Source organism: Globicephala melas, chromosome 15, assembly GCF_963455315.2.
Source record: "Globicephala melas chromosome 15, mGloMel1.2, whole genome shotgun sequence".
In the NCBI taxonomy this organism is placed as follows: domain Eukaryota; kingdom Metazoa; phylum Chordata; class Mammalia; order Artiodactyla; family Delphinidae; genus Globicephala; species Globicephala melas.
The window spans coordinates 15298930-15312132 of record NC_083328.1 but is presented as its reverse complement, the minus strand read 5'-3'; positions in this window follow the sequence as shown (position 1 = coordinate 15312132).

Genomic DNA, 13203 nt, shown 5'->3' with positions numbered 1-13203 from the left:
ACGCCAGGGCAGGTCAAAAATGTGCCTTTCTAACAAGTCCACAGGGGGCACTGATGCTACAGGTCACAAGCAGGATCACACCTGAAGCATTGCTGACTTAGCTAGCCCTCCTGTTCAGTCAGCTCTCTGTTATAGAGAGTCAGTTATCACATAGCTATCAGCTATGAGGCATGGAAAACCCAAAACATATTCCTCCATGCAACAACTGTTTAAAAACTGCCACAGGGCTTCCCTGTGGAAGCCCTTAACAGTGGTTAAGAATCCACCTGCCAATGCAGGGGACACGGGTTCGAGCCCTGGTCCGGGAAGATCCCACATGCCACGGAGCAACTAAGCCTGTGCGCCACAACTACTGAGCCCGCACGCCTAGAGCCTGTGCTCTGCCACAAGAGAAGCCACTGCAATGAGAAGCCCACGCACAGTAGAGTAGCCCCTGCTCGCTGCAACTAGAGAAAACCTGTGCTCAGCAACGAAGACCCAAAGCAGCCAAAAGTAAAAAACAAACAAATAAATTAATTAATTAAAAAAAATAAAAATAAAAACCGCCAGAGCCTATGCTGGGTGAATAAACTGACCCCCAATTTTTTGCCCTTTGTCTCTGGAATATGTTCACTGAGTGTCTAGGACATGGAGGAAATCCCCCAAGTTGCCAACAAAGAGAAAGAGCCTGAAGCAAGCCCTGCCCTGGGCCCTGCTGCTTGTGGAGGATAGAAGCTCCCACCTCATCACATCCCCCACCCCCCAGTTGCCTCCTCAAAAGCCAACTTTTTTTTTTTTTTTTTTTTTAACTCAAAGTCCTGTTTCTTGGGTTTTGGAGTAACCACTGAAGCCAAGAGTGGGAGTCCCTCTTTCCTGGAGGGAGAGGTTTCTGGGGACTCAGGCAGGTGGGACAGGTGGCTGCTGCCTCTCTCATCCTAAGGGAGGGTGAAGGCCTGCAGCCATGCATTGTCACCAGTGGGCCTGCTGCTGCTGTGTGAAAAGGCCTGGGGCCCCCTGGCAACTGTGGGGATTTTCTGGGGGTGGGGGGAGAGGAAGGTGGGCAGGATAAGAAAGGCCTCAAGACCTGGCTGGGGGTGCACTCCTGGCTGCGTCTCACAGAGGAGGGCCTCTTGGGCCCTGGCTCTGGGACACAGAAGAGAGGATTCATTTGAGAAGCTCTTTCATGCTAGAAAATAAAACCATAAAATAAAGGGATTCTTTGGTTGTCGAATCCAGCAGCATGAATAAACGCGATTATATTCCGACTCCTTCCTCATTGAATCTGTGTGAAGAGATGAATGACCTATTGCTAGGCAGTATCCTCTCATGGCCAGCCCAGCCTTCAGTCTTGACCCATCAAATCTTTTTAAAAACCCAACTGTGGTCATGTGATTCCGTTGCTCAGAACTTTCAAGGACTCCTAGTTTCCTGCAGGAAGAAGCCCCCAGTCTTTGGCCTGGCTGCCCGCGCGTGCCGCTCGGCTTGTGCGATCTTAGTTCCCTGACCAGGGATTGAACCCGCGCCCTCGGCAGTGAGAGTGGAGTCCTAACCGCTGGACAGGGAATCCCCGCTCCAGCCTCATCTTGTGCCTCGTGTACAAATACGCCTACACTCTGGCCCTAATGAACTCTTGGGGTCCCTGTACACCCCATATTATGCAAGTTTCCACAAGGAATGGCTTTTCCTTCCCCCACTCATCCTACAAGTTTCTCCAGAAACACATTTCTTAGCTTCTCTTGATCCCAGCACCTCTTTACAATGGGCAACCACTGCACTGAATCCCCATCATGGGTGCCTGGGGAGGGCTGGAGGCTCTTGGGCCTTTTCTAGGAAATGGGTACTCTGAGACACAGATGCCAAGACAGGATTAAATGTGCAAGGATTTTTTTCTGAGGGAAGGCGCCTGTGAGAGAGAAAATGGGGCCGTCAGATTGTGATGTCCGTCTGACCCCGAGTGAAGGAGAGAGAGAAGGTTGGGTGGATGTGTCCTTGACTGTTGTGGGGACTCCTCCAGAGAGCTGCCCCCGTGAGGGGCCATGGGTGTCCCTGCCTTGCTTGAGGGAGCAGACTGCGGGGATAGGTCTCATGGCTCTCAGCGGCTGCCCTCAGACATTTGCTCCACTGAGTTGGAGTTACAGCGGGCAATTTTCTTTTGTTGGAATTACAGTGGGAAACTTCCTTTTCACAGCCTTCACGGGTTCTTTGTGTGTAAAGTTAGCCTGGCTTGGCTGTGTGCATTGAGAGAAATGACCCGGTGACCTTCCCCATGGCTGACTGAGTGAGAGATGGAGTCCCTGAGCCAAAGGCAGTTGTGATGGGACGAGTGTGTGGGAAACTCTGCGTGATCCTTGTTGGATGGAGGTCACCTGGTTCAGTCAGAATCTCCCTGGGGCTGGAGGAAGGGGAAATGGGAACAGAGACGTGGATCCTTCCAGCAAAGGATCAGAATCTCTTCTTTTAGTATTAATATTTCCCCCTTTGTGGACACTCTGGGAACCCATTGCAACTGGCTGCAGAGAGGTTTGCTGTGCCTCCTGACTTCTGTGTGTCCAAGAACAAACGGTCATGCTAAACTGCGGGCAAAAACATTTATTGAGAGCTTGTTTTGTGTCAATAACTTTGTATTCAATATTTCATTTATCCTCATAACCCTAGGCCTCACGACAACTAGCATCTCACTAGGCTGCCAGGCTCGGTTGCCTCTTTCCCGGGGTTCGAGTATCCCTGGGAACATGATGGTCTGACCCTGAAGGATGTACCACAGGTGCATGGTATGTCCTGGAGCCTCACCTTTACGCCAAGATCCTTCTTCTTTTTCTTGATAATGGCGGCGGTGGTGGGAAAGTTGTGTTATTCAACCAATAGGTAAACATTGAAAACATCATGTTTATATCAAAAGAAACATTATGGAGTACAGAATTTGCGCAAATTTTTGAGATTAAACAAGAGATGTCCACAAAGTTTTGCCCTGGTGCTGGCTGTTTGGATCTAGACTTTCAGACCCTCAAGGATATGAGTTCTTAAAATTATTTTAAAAATTAAAAAAAATATAAATAATGCATGAATATACTTAATAATATTTTACAAGGGGAAAGTTCTCTGCCCATGCTTTCAAATCCTAATTTCTTCTCTTCCTTCCTCATCAGAAATGATCCCCGTTGTCAGTTTGGTGAGTAGTTTTCCAGGATTTTCTGTACATATATGTGTCCCACAGATAATATTGATATATAATACAGTGTTTTTCTTTCTGTATAAGTGATGTCGTACTCTATATGAGTATGACATACTATTCTACATATTCTGCAACATCTTTTTTTCAATTCAGTCATACAGACAGGAGATCTGTCCATGTTACTATATAGAATGTACCTTCTCCTTTTTCATTGCAGTGTAGTACTCCACTGTGTGAATGTGTCATAGCTTACTTTATCATTCCCTGATTGACTGATATTTGTTTCTAACCTTTGTTATTACAAACAATGCTGCAGTTAACATCTGTGGGTGTGCCTCTGTGTGCACATGTGCAAGGGTTTCTTCTCTAGGGTAGGTACTGAGTGGTAGAGTTTCTGAGTCCCAGCATGAGCATCTTAAAAATTTTAATGGTGTCACCATAAAATTGTGGACTTGAAGAAAAAGTGGTGGAGTGGAAGGATTACATGGACATGAAGTGGTTAAAACTTCAAAGCTGTTGGACTTGAAGGATTACATCAGGAAACCATCTTTTATCATTGGGTTCAGCCATGCTCTGGAGGACTGTATAGCTTTGGGGTCATTCTCAGCTATCAGAACAGTCTTTCTGATGTCATTTTCGGGTATGAGAATGCCCAGTCCAGCATAATTCAAAATTTCAACATCACTGTCAATTTAAAGCCACAACTTTCCACTTCAGTGGAAAAGGGGGTGGGGATCGAGTTTTTCACTCTCCTCTCAATCCCCTTCCTTCCCCCAAACCCTCCCCACCCCTGCTCTGCTGGCTCCTTCAAGGTTCAGGTTACTTAGAGGAAAAAGAGGCAGAGTGACATATGATTGGTGGTGGCTCTAATCTGGGACCCCTGTCATGACAGGCATCCAAATACTGCTGCTTTCATGGGAGGCGTTGTTGGGTTCTTCAGAGGTGATGTAGGCAGACAATCTCGGGCCCTCCTGTGACAACCCCTCAGCTCCTGCCCTGCGTCCCTGCGCCACACACCTGCAGTGGTTACACTACTCCTGGGTCCCTTTGCCAAGGCAGGTGGGCGGCTGCCCCAGGCAGGGACCTATCACACCTTGAGCCCAGTTACTTTTGTCCGCATTCACTTGGCCTAGGGCTTCTCACCTAAAGATAAGGGCGTGATCCTATCTCTCTCCTTGCCTCACCATCTTGGGCTGCTCCTGTATACTCTGTCCCTCCTTTACAGTCCTCCAGATGGGAAACCAGCGTCAGTCTCCAAGTCCATGTAGGTCTCCAAGCCCAGGTGACATGTGTCAGGTTCTCCTAAAGTAAGTCAGAAAGAGAAAGACAAATACTGTATGCTAACACATATATATGGAATTTAAGAAAAAAAAATGTCGTGAAGAACCTAGGGGTAAGACAGGAATAAAGACACAGACCTACTAGAGAATGGACTTGAGGATATGTGGAGGGGGAAGGGTAAGCTGTGACAAAGCGAGAGAGAGGCATGGACATATATACACTACCAAACGTAAGGTAGATAGCTAGTGGGAAGCAGTCGCATAGCACAGGGAGATCAGCTCGGTGCTTTGTGACCGCCTGGAGGGGTGGGATAGGGAGGGGGGGAGGTGGGGGAGAAGCAAGAGGGAAGAGATATGGGAACATATGTATATGTATAACTGATTCACTTTGTTATAAAGTAAAAAAAAAAAAAAAGAACTTCTGGCCAGCCTTCATCTTTCCAGTTCCTGCAGCCCAGGGCGGGAGAGCTACCTCCAATCTCCATGAAGGCTTCTTTTGGGAAACCCTGTCACTTGCTTCCGGGTGTGAGGAACCCTCTTTGGGGAACAGGCGGGGAAACCTCACAGCTCTCTAGTCCATCCAGGTGGGTGATGTGGGTGGAATTTGTGGGGCTGGACCTGATCTCTCACTGGGAAGTCCCAAAGGGTATGTCCGCAGCTCTCTTTAGAATATGGGGCAGTGAATTGATCGTGATCATGTACTGTCCTCAGCTTTGGGACTTTAAACAAAAATTGTCTCTATCAGTTTATACTCCAAACAGCGCCAATACGAGAATATAGTTTCCCTAGAGCTTCTCCAGCACTCAATATTATCAAACTCAAATTCTTTTTTCTTTTTGCCAATGTGGTAAGAAATAAATAAATAGTATCCTACTGTTCTTTTTTTTTAAATTTTTATTGGAGTAGACTTGATTTACAAAGTCGTTAGCTTCAGGTGTCCCACTGTTATTTTAATTTATATATTTTTCATTACATGTATTTATAGACCAGTTATTTTTCCTCTTCTAAAAATTGCCTGTGCATATCACTTGCTCCTTTTTCCTAATGAGTTATAGTGGTTCTTTATAAATTCTGCGTACATATCTTTTGCCTACTACATACATATGTTGCAAGTTTTTTCTCCTAATCAGACAGTTTGTCTTTTGTTTTTGGAATTCTATGCCTTGTGGGTTTTAGAGAAAAAGTTTTTGAAAAGCTCAGGCCCAAGTGTCTTTTGCATGGGTATTTTTGTGCCCTCAGGGTACCTGAACAAGGATAGGCGCTTCTCTTTAAGCTGTGAGCTCTTTCCAGCAGGAGAGGGCTTCTAACTCTTGGGCATGTGCTCTTTGTATCAACGCCCCCACTGCTCTGCCTGGTAGGAGAATCTCTTGTCCCTAAGTGGAGTTTGAACCTTAAACCCTAACTTCTTCAGAACCTCCCAATTTCAAAGCAACCGCACCTTCCATAGGTAGTGCTTTAGGACTGTACCAAGCGCTTTCGAATCTATAATCTTATCTGATCCTCTTGGAGGGTTGGGGGAGAATGGAAATTATGTTTCCATCTTATTGGAGAAAACTGTGTTTCTCATGACAACTGACTGATGGTGCCAGGCTTGGAGCCCAAGTCTGTTTCTCTCCAAATCTTGACCTTTCTTGACTTTGTCTTCCACGCAGTCATTATTTAATCCTCAGCTTAAAAGAGATCTGAAGAAGTTGCTGGGGGGGTATGACAGGTACCTTGAGATCCTCAGAAGGAATGCTGTGTTAGTGAAATTGAAGGTAATCTTAGCCAACCTAAGTTGTTACTGATTTTCAGGCTTTTTCCTGAGAATAGAGCCTGAGCAAAGAATTTCAAAAGGCTGGGCGGAGCTGGGGGTTTCAGGAAGGGACTCGAGAGCCAGGAAACCCCCTGTTCAGTTGCCCAAGGCCTGGCTGAATGGATAGAAACAGCTTCCTCTGTGTAAACGCATGTTCTTTTCCTTCAAACCATCATGAAACTTTGTGAACAAAATAGTGTACTATATAATGTCAAAGAGTTTTTAATGAAATGGGACTTACTCATGATTTAAGTGAGAGACAACAAACAAGTGTCATATCAAACTATACATCCACCATGGTTGTAATTATGAGGAAAAATTTCTCTGAAACAAAGACAAAAGCAATGCCGAAACACGTCACCCATGGGATTCCCGGTGATTTAAATTTTCTTCTATTTCTCTGCCGTCTCCCCGTTTTTGGCAGTGAGTGGGTACCATCATAGATGTCCACAGGATGGAGGGATGAGGACTCAGAGAGAGATGTCTCATGGGACCACACTCAAGTGTGCAGTTAGGTGGGGACCATCAGTGTTATTTTCTTTTTCAAACCAGTGAGGATATTGATGCTTAGAGGAGGTAACAAAAGTAGGAAGTGGCGAAGCTGGTTCGGTCTAACTCACAGCTAGTTTACACCTCAAGGCCATGAAGTAAATTTTGTCTCTGGAAGGGATGTTCTCCAACAATAACTTGATGGTTTTACTGGAACAGTCATTCATCAGTGACTCACACATGAGAACGTTATTCTCTTTTTGATACACCTATAATCCTGCTGATTCAGTCCAGGAGAAGGTCTGCATTTGGGACTCTTAGGACCTTTTGGACACTTACTCATCTTTGTAACAGAGAAAGATGTTCGTCTCAGGTTCAGACCCTATAATAAGCAAAATCTTGCAGGAATTTAATTTTCTTTTGTATTCATTATATTTATTTTTACCATTACCTTCTATTTATAAGCAAGTAATACTGGCTTCTATCTATGGTTTTGATATATAAAGTTAACTTTAAAAATACATGTATTGGGACTTCCCTGGTGGCGCAGTGGTTGAGAATCTGCCTGCCAATGGAGGGGACACGGGTTCGAGCCCTGGTCTGGGAAGATCCTACATGCCACGGAGTAACTAAGCCCGTGAGCCACAACTACTGAGCCCACGTGCCACAACTACTGAAGCCCGCGTGCCTAGAGCCTGTGCTCCACAACAAGAGAAGCCACCGCAATGAGAAGCCCGCACACCATAACGAAGAGTAACCCCTGCTCGCCACAACTAGAGAAAGCCCGTGCATAGCAACGAAGACCCAACGCAGGCAAAAATAAAAATAAATAAATAAATGAAAAAAGAAATACAGGTATTAGTACAGCATAGGAAATATAGCCAATATTGTATAATAACTATAAATGGAGTATAATCTTTAAAAATTGTTGTACGCTTGAAACTTACATGAGATTGTACATCAACTATGCCTCAATAAAAAATTGAAAAAATACATGTATTAGAGAAAACACACACACGTGCACACACACGCTTATATAGTCCTAGATTATCTCAGGAAAGACATACAAGAAACTGGTCCTGTGTCTCTGGGAGGTTGGGAGCAGGGCTGGGAGGGAAACTTCACTGTGTACGTTATTGAACCTTTTGAATTTTGAACAATATGAATGTATTATCTATTAAAATATAATTTTTATTTTTAAAATAGAAACTAACAATGGAAAAAGAAAATTTAAGTGAAAAAGAGAGTCTATTAAAATATGTGAAGTAAATACTACAGGTGGCAACGTGACAAATATGAAAAGGTCATGTGGCTTTTGGCAAAAATTGTAAAGGCGATACGTGAATGAATGAAGACTGGGAAACAGTCCTTAAAGGATTTGAGGTATTTTGGCAAGTTCTCTTTCAAGTGGAGGAGGCCATGTCCGTGGTGATGACCAGGCGTCAGGAGGCTGGGGGTGGGGTGGGCAGGGTGTCTCCTCTCTGGGTCTCAGTTTCCTCATCTGTAGTGGGAAGGGACTACTCTAAAGAATTCTGTGAGATCCCACGGTCTTAGTTTGGGTTCCCCCAGAAGCAGACCTTAAGACAAAGATCCCAGGGAAAGCGGGGTTATTTACGAGGTGCAGGAACCGGCCCCCTCCAGGGTGTGGGGAAGTGAGGTAGGGAAGGTGGGTTCTGAAGCAGGTCTGCACTGTGGCGAGTGGAGCTTCCTCCCCTGAGAAGCAGTCACCTCACCCCACCTGTGGGGGAAGATCTGGACACTAGACATGACTGGCTTTTGTCAGCCACAGGTAGAGGGTCGCTCCAAGGTGGGGGGGGGGGGTTCATTCCCCTGCACTTCTAGCCTGCTTTCACAAGGGCAAGGTCACTTTCTGAGGCTTCAGAGAAAGTCCTCAGACAGGGAGAAGCAGCTGCAGTGGGGGGAAGGCCTGAAGCACAGAGAGGTGTGAGGCCCGAGGGACCAGCCACCAGCCGGTGTCAGTCACACCCTCTGACTGGCTTAGAGTCTCTGATCTCAGATGGCTTCCTGAGATAAATGTGGAGGCAGCGGGAGGGCTTCTAGAGAATTCTCAGTTCCTGGATGTGGGCAAGAGAGAAGGGGAGTGGCAGGGGGACAAGTGGAACAGACCTGGGAGGGACACAGCAGCAAAGCAGGCCCCCTGACTGTTCCTTGGGGCTGAGTCACCCCTGCTGTGAGGACCTAGTCATCCTCTCTGGCCCTGCCTGCTCCTCGGGGCCCGGGAGCAACATCCAGGCCTGGAGAAGGGAGTGTGGAGGTGGCTTCATGCACCACTAGATCTGGCACTGGATCTTCATGTACTGAAGGCAGAATGGATTTCCCAAGAATGACTAGGGGCTAGGCCTGGATTTCTGGGAGGGGAAGGGAGACTGAGGGGTAGATGCTGGGTGTGGGGACGTGGGGAATGGGCTCAGCACTGGTTATCTAAGACTGAGGAAGCGGGAAGAATGGAGGCCAGACCTGGGGTCCTGGAAGAGGGAGGGGTGGGAACAGGGAGGCGGGGCCCTGGGGGAGGTTGTGATGGGGTGAGGTTTCTCTGCTGTTCCGGGGACGCTGGAAGCCTGTTGCCAGAGACACCTGTCGTGTTTTGCCTCTCCGCCCAGTACTCAGTCAGCCTTCCTTTCTTAATAGGAGCTTCAGCAATGATTTGGCCATATTGCTAATTTTACGGGTGAGGAAACTGAGCCAGCCACAGGAATTAGTCACAGGAACTAGCAGAACGAAGACAGGAGATCTCTTTCCCCACTCCTACTTCAGAAACCTTTTTGAGACAGCACTCTCACTTTGGAAGTGTAAGATCCCCAGTAGAGAAACCATATAATTAATTAATTAATTAATTAATTTATTTATTTATTTTTGGCCATGCCATGTGGGTTGCAGGATCTCAGTTCTCTGACCAGGCATCAAACCCATGCCCCCTGCAATGGAAGTGCAGAGTCCTAACCACTGGACCGCCAAGGAATTCCCTGAAATCATGTATTTAAAAATATATATATTTTACTTTTTTTGTGTGTGTGTGTGTGTGGTATGCGGGCCTCTCACTGTCGTAGCCTCTCCCGTTGCGGAGCACAGGCTCCGGACGCGCAGGCTCAGCGGCCATGGCTCACGGGCCCAGCCACTCCGCCGCATGCGGACCGGGGCACGAACCCGTGTCCCCCGCATCGGCAGGCGGACTCTCAACCACTGCGCCACCAGGGAAGCCCTATATTTTACTTTTTTAAATTGAAGTATATTGATTTACAATATTATATTAGCTTCAGGTGTACAACATAGTGATTCCATATTTTTATAGATTATGCTCCATTTAAAGTTATTACAAAATAATGGCTATATTTCCTTGTGCTGTACAATATACCCTTGTTGCTTATCTATTTTATACATAGTAGTTTATATTTCTTAATCCTGTACCCCTATCTTGCCCTTCCCCACTTCCCTCTCTCTATTGGTAACCACTAGTTTGTTCTCTGTGTCTGAGAGTCCCATATACTTTTTTTAAACCTCAGATGCACAAAATTGGATTATGCATAACACTTCATTGGTCCACTATCATCAAATGGTCTATGCATACCCCTCTTGTCTTCTGTTATCTATTTATTAAAAAATCTGAGCACCTGTGAATCCAGTGCCTAACCCAACGCATAGATTATTTCTAAGAACTTCCTCACAGACAGGCTTCTGCCCTGTCCCAGCCCCAGCCTGCTTCTCAGAAGGGACCACTAGTCTGGATTTGTGTTTTCATTTTTCTGCCTTTCCTTCTTTTAATGATCACAGATGTCTTTAGCTTCATTTTACTTGCTTCTGAACTGTATAAAAGAAGCATGAAAATATTTTGTTTTCTGGGACTGGCTTGTTTATTAAAAATGTTCTTGTTATGGAGATTTCAAACCCACAAAACAGAGAAAAGCAGAATATCATGGACCTCTATATACCCAGCAGCCACCTTCAACCATTATCAAGGTTTTGCCACACTTGTTCATCTATCATGTTTTTCTTTCTCTTTTCCTGCAAATCTTAGACATCTTATCATTTCACTGAAGCCCTTCTTACTGCTGATATAAATTTGCAGAGCACGAAGTAAAAAACCACCTTTTCACATTAGGAGACATAAATTTGTAAAAATAACTTGAATAACTACAATTTGGGTGTCAAAAATTGTACTTGTGCATTTAATCACTTGTACATATGTCAATACTCGTTTCTAAAAACTGTTGACATTTTCTTACATAACTATATTACTATTATCACACCTAACAAAAATCAACAACGATTCCTTATGACCATGTAATACCAGGGACCTGCTAATTTGACTTTACATTATTTTGCTAGGATTCATCCAGGGTGTTCCACTGGCTGTAAAATATTCTAGTTATCCATTGTATCTGTCCATTCTCTTACTGTTGGGCGTTGGCTCATTTCCAGTTTTTAGTCATTGTGACTAGTATGGGTGTGAATATTCTAGCATGCGTCTCCTGGCATATATGTGCTAAATTTGTTTTGAAAAATACCTAAAAGTGGAATTTCTGGGTAAGTGGAAACATGGGTTCTCCAATTTTCACACTAACCAGAAGTGATTGGAGATTCCGTGGACCTCTCTAATACTTGGATGTCTGTACTGGGTTGTAAAGTAAAATTCAGATTTTTACTGTGGTGACATTCAGAAAAGTTTGAACAACCTTGGTTTAAAGAGTCAAATAGTTATACAATGTTTGTTACAAAAAACCTGCCGTTCCTTTGTCTTTCTCCCCTTCCCCCTGCCCCCTTCCCCCCTGCTGGCATTCACTTTCCTTAATTTTGGTATTCATCTTCATAACTCTAAGTAACTTGCTTATAATGCTACTTCTTAATTTTCAGCCATTATTTATTAGGCCTTCCTACTATGGAAGATTCTTTTTTTAATCTCCTTCTCTTTTTCCTCCATCCTCCCAATATAGGTAAATCTTTATTTTTGATTAAATCAATATTCTGGCTTTATATTATGATGACTACGTATATGCTATTCATGGCAGAACCATGTAATGTACTTTGATTTCTTTTTCTCTCTCTCTTTTTTTTTTCTTTGCAGTACGTGGGCCTCTCACTATTGTGGCCTCTCCCGTTGCGGAGCACAGGCTCCGGACGCGCAGGCTCAGCAGCCATGGCTCACGGGCCCAGCCGCTCCGCGGCATGTGGGATCTTCCCGGACTGGGGCACGAACCCGTGTCCCCTGCATCGGCAGGCGGACTCTCAACCACTGGGCCACCAGGGAAGCCCTCTCTCTCTTTTTAGAAAAATATTTATTTATTTATTTGTCTGCTCCCACACAGGATCTTCACTGCGGCCTTCAAACTCTTACAGCGCATGTGGGATCTAGTTCTCTGACCAGGGATGGAACCGGGGCCCCCTGTGCTGGGAGCACGGAGTCAGCCACTGGACGACCAGGGAAGTGCCTCTTTTTCTCTCTTGCATAGCTTTTTGTTCTCTGTATAATGAATACTTGTCTTTCTCTTGGTTCCCTTCGTGGTTATCCCTAATTCAGTCACCAGCCTCTCTGCCAGGTGTCTAAGTCTGCTCTAGGTACGTCCAGACACACCACGGGTTCCATCCAGTTCCTTATCTGTCCATCTCACCTCCTGTCACCCTGTCTTCTGTGGCCACAGTCCCCAAGGTCATCACCCCTCCCTCTTCCTGGTATGGAGACCACACCTATATTTTTTGTTTTTTTGTTTTGAACTCACTCTTCAAGCCGCAGCAGCTTGGTTTCCACATGCCCCACGCTTCTGCAACGGCCTTTTTGTGTTTGTGTTGCTAAACCCAATGGACAATCTTCTGTTTTCATCTTTACGCCTCAGCAGCCTTTCACGTGGCGGACGTCTGACTTCCTTGAAGCAATGTCCTCACTCTTGATTAGCATCTGTCTCTGCCTTGGTTTTAGTTCTCCCAGAAGCAGATCCTGAGACAAGGACTCCGAGTATGAGGGAGGTGCAGGGATCACTGGCAGAGGGGTGGGGAGGGAAGGAAGCCAATAAAGAGTGCATTTCGAATTTTTATTTTATTTTATTTTATTTTTTGGCTGTGCCATGCTGGATTGCCAGATCCTAGTTCCCCGACCAGGGATCAAACCCAGGTCCTGGCAATGAAAACACGGAATCCTAACCACTGGACCACCAGGGAATTCCCTATTTTATTTTAATTAATTTTACCTTATTTTTTTATTGAGGTACAGTTGATTTACAATATTATATTCGTTACAGGTGTACAACATAGTGCTTCAAAATTTTTACAGGTTATACTCCATTTATAGTCATTATAATTGGTTATTTCCCCTGTGCTGTACAATATATCCTTGTAGCTTGTTTATTTTATACATAGTAATTGATATAATTTATACCTCTTAATCCCCTACCCTGTATTTTGCCCCTACCCCTTCCCTCTCCACAATGGTAACCACTAGTTTGTTCTCCATATTCCTGAGTCTATTTCTTTTCTGTTAT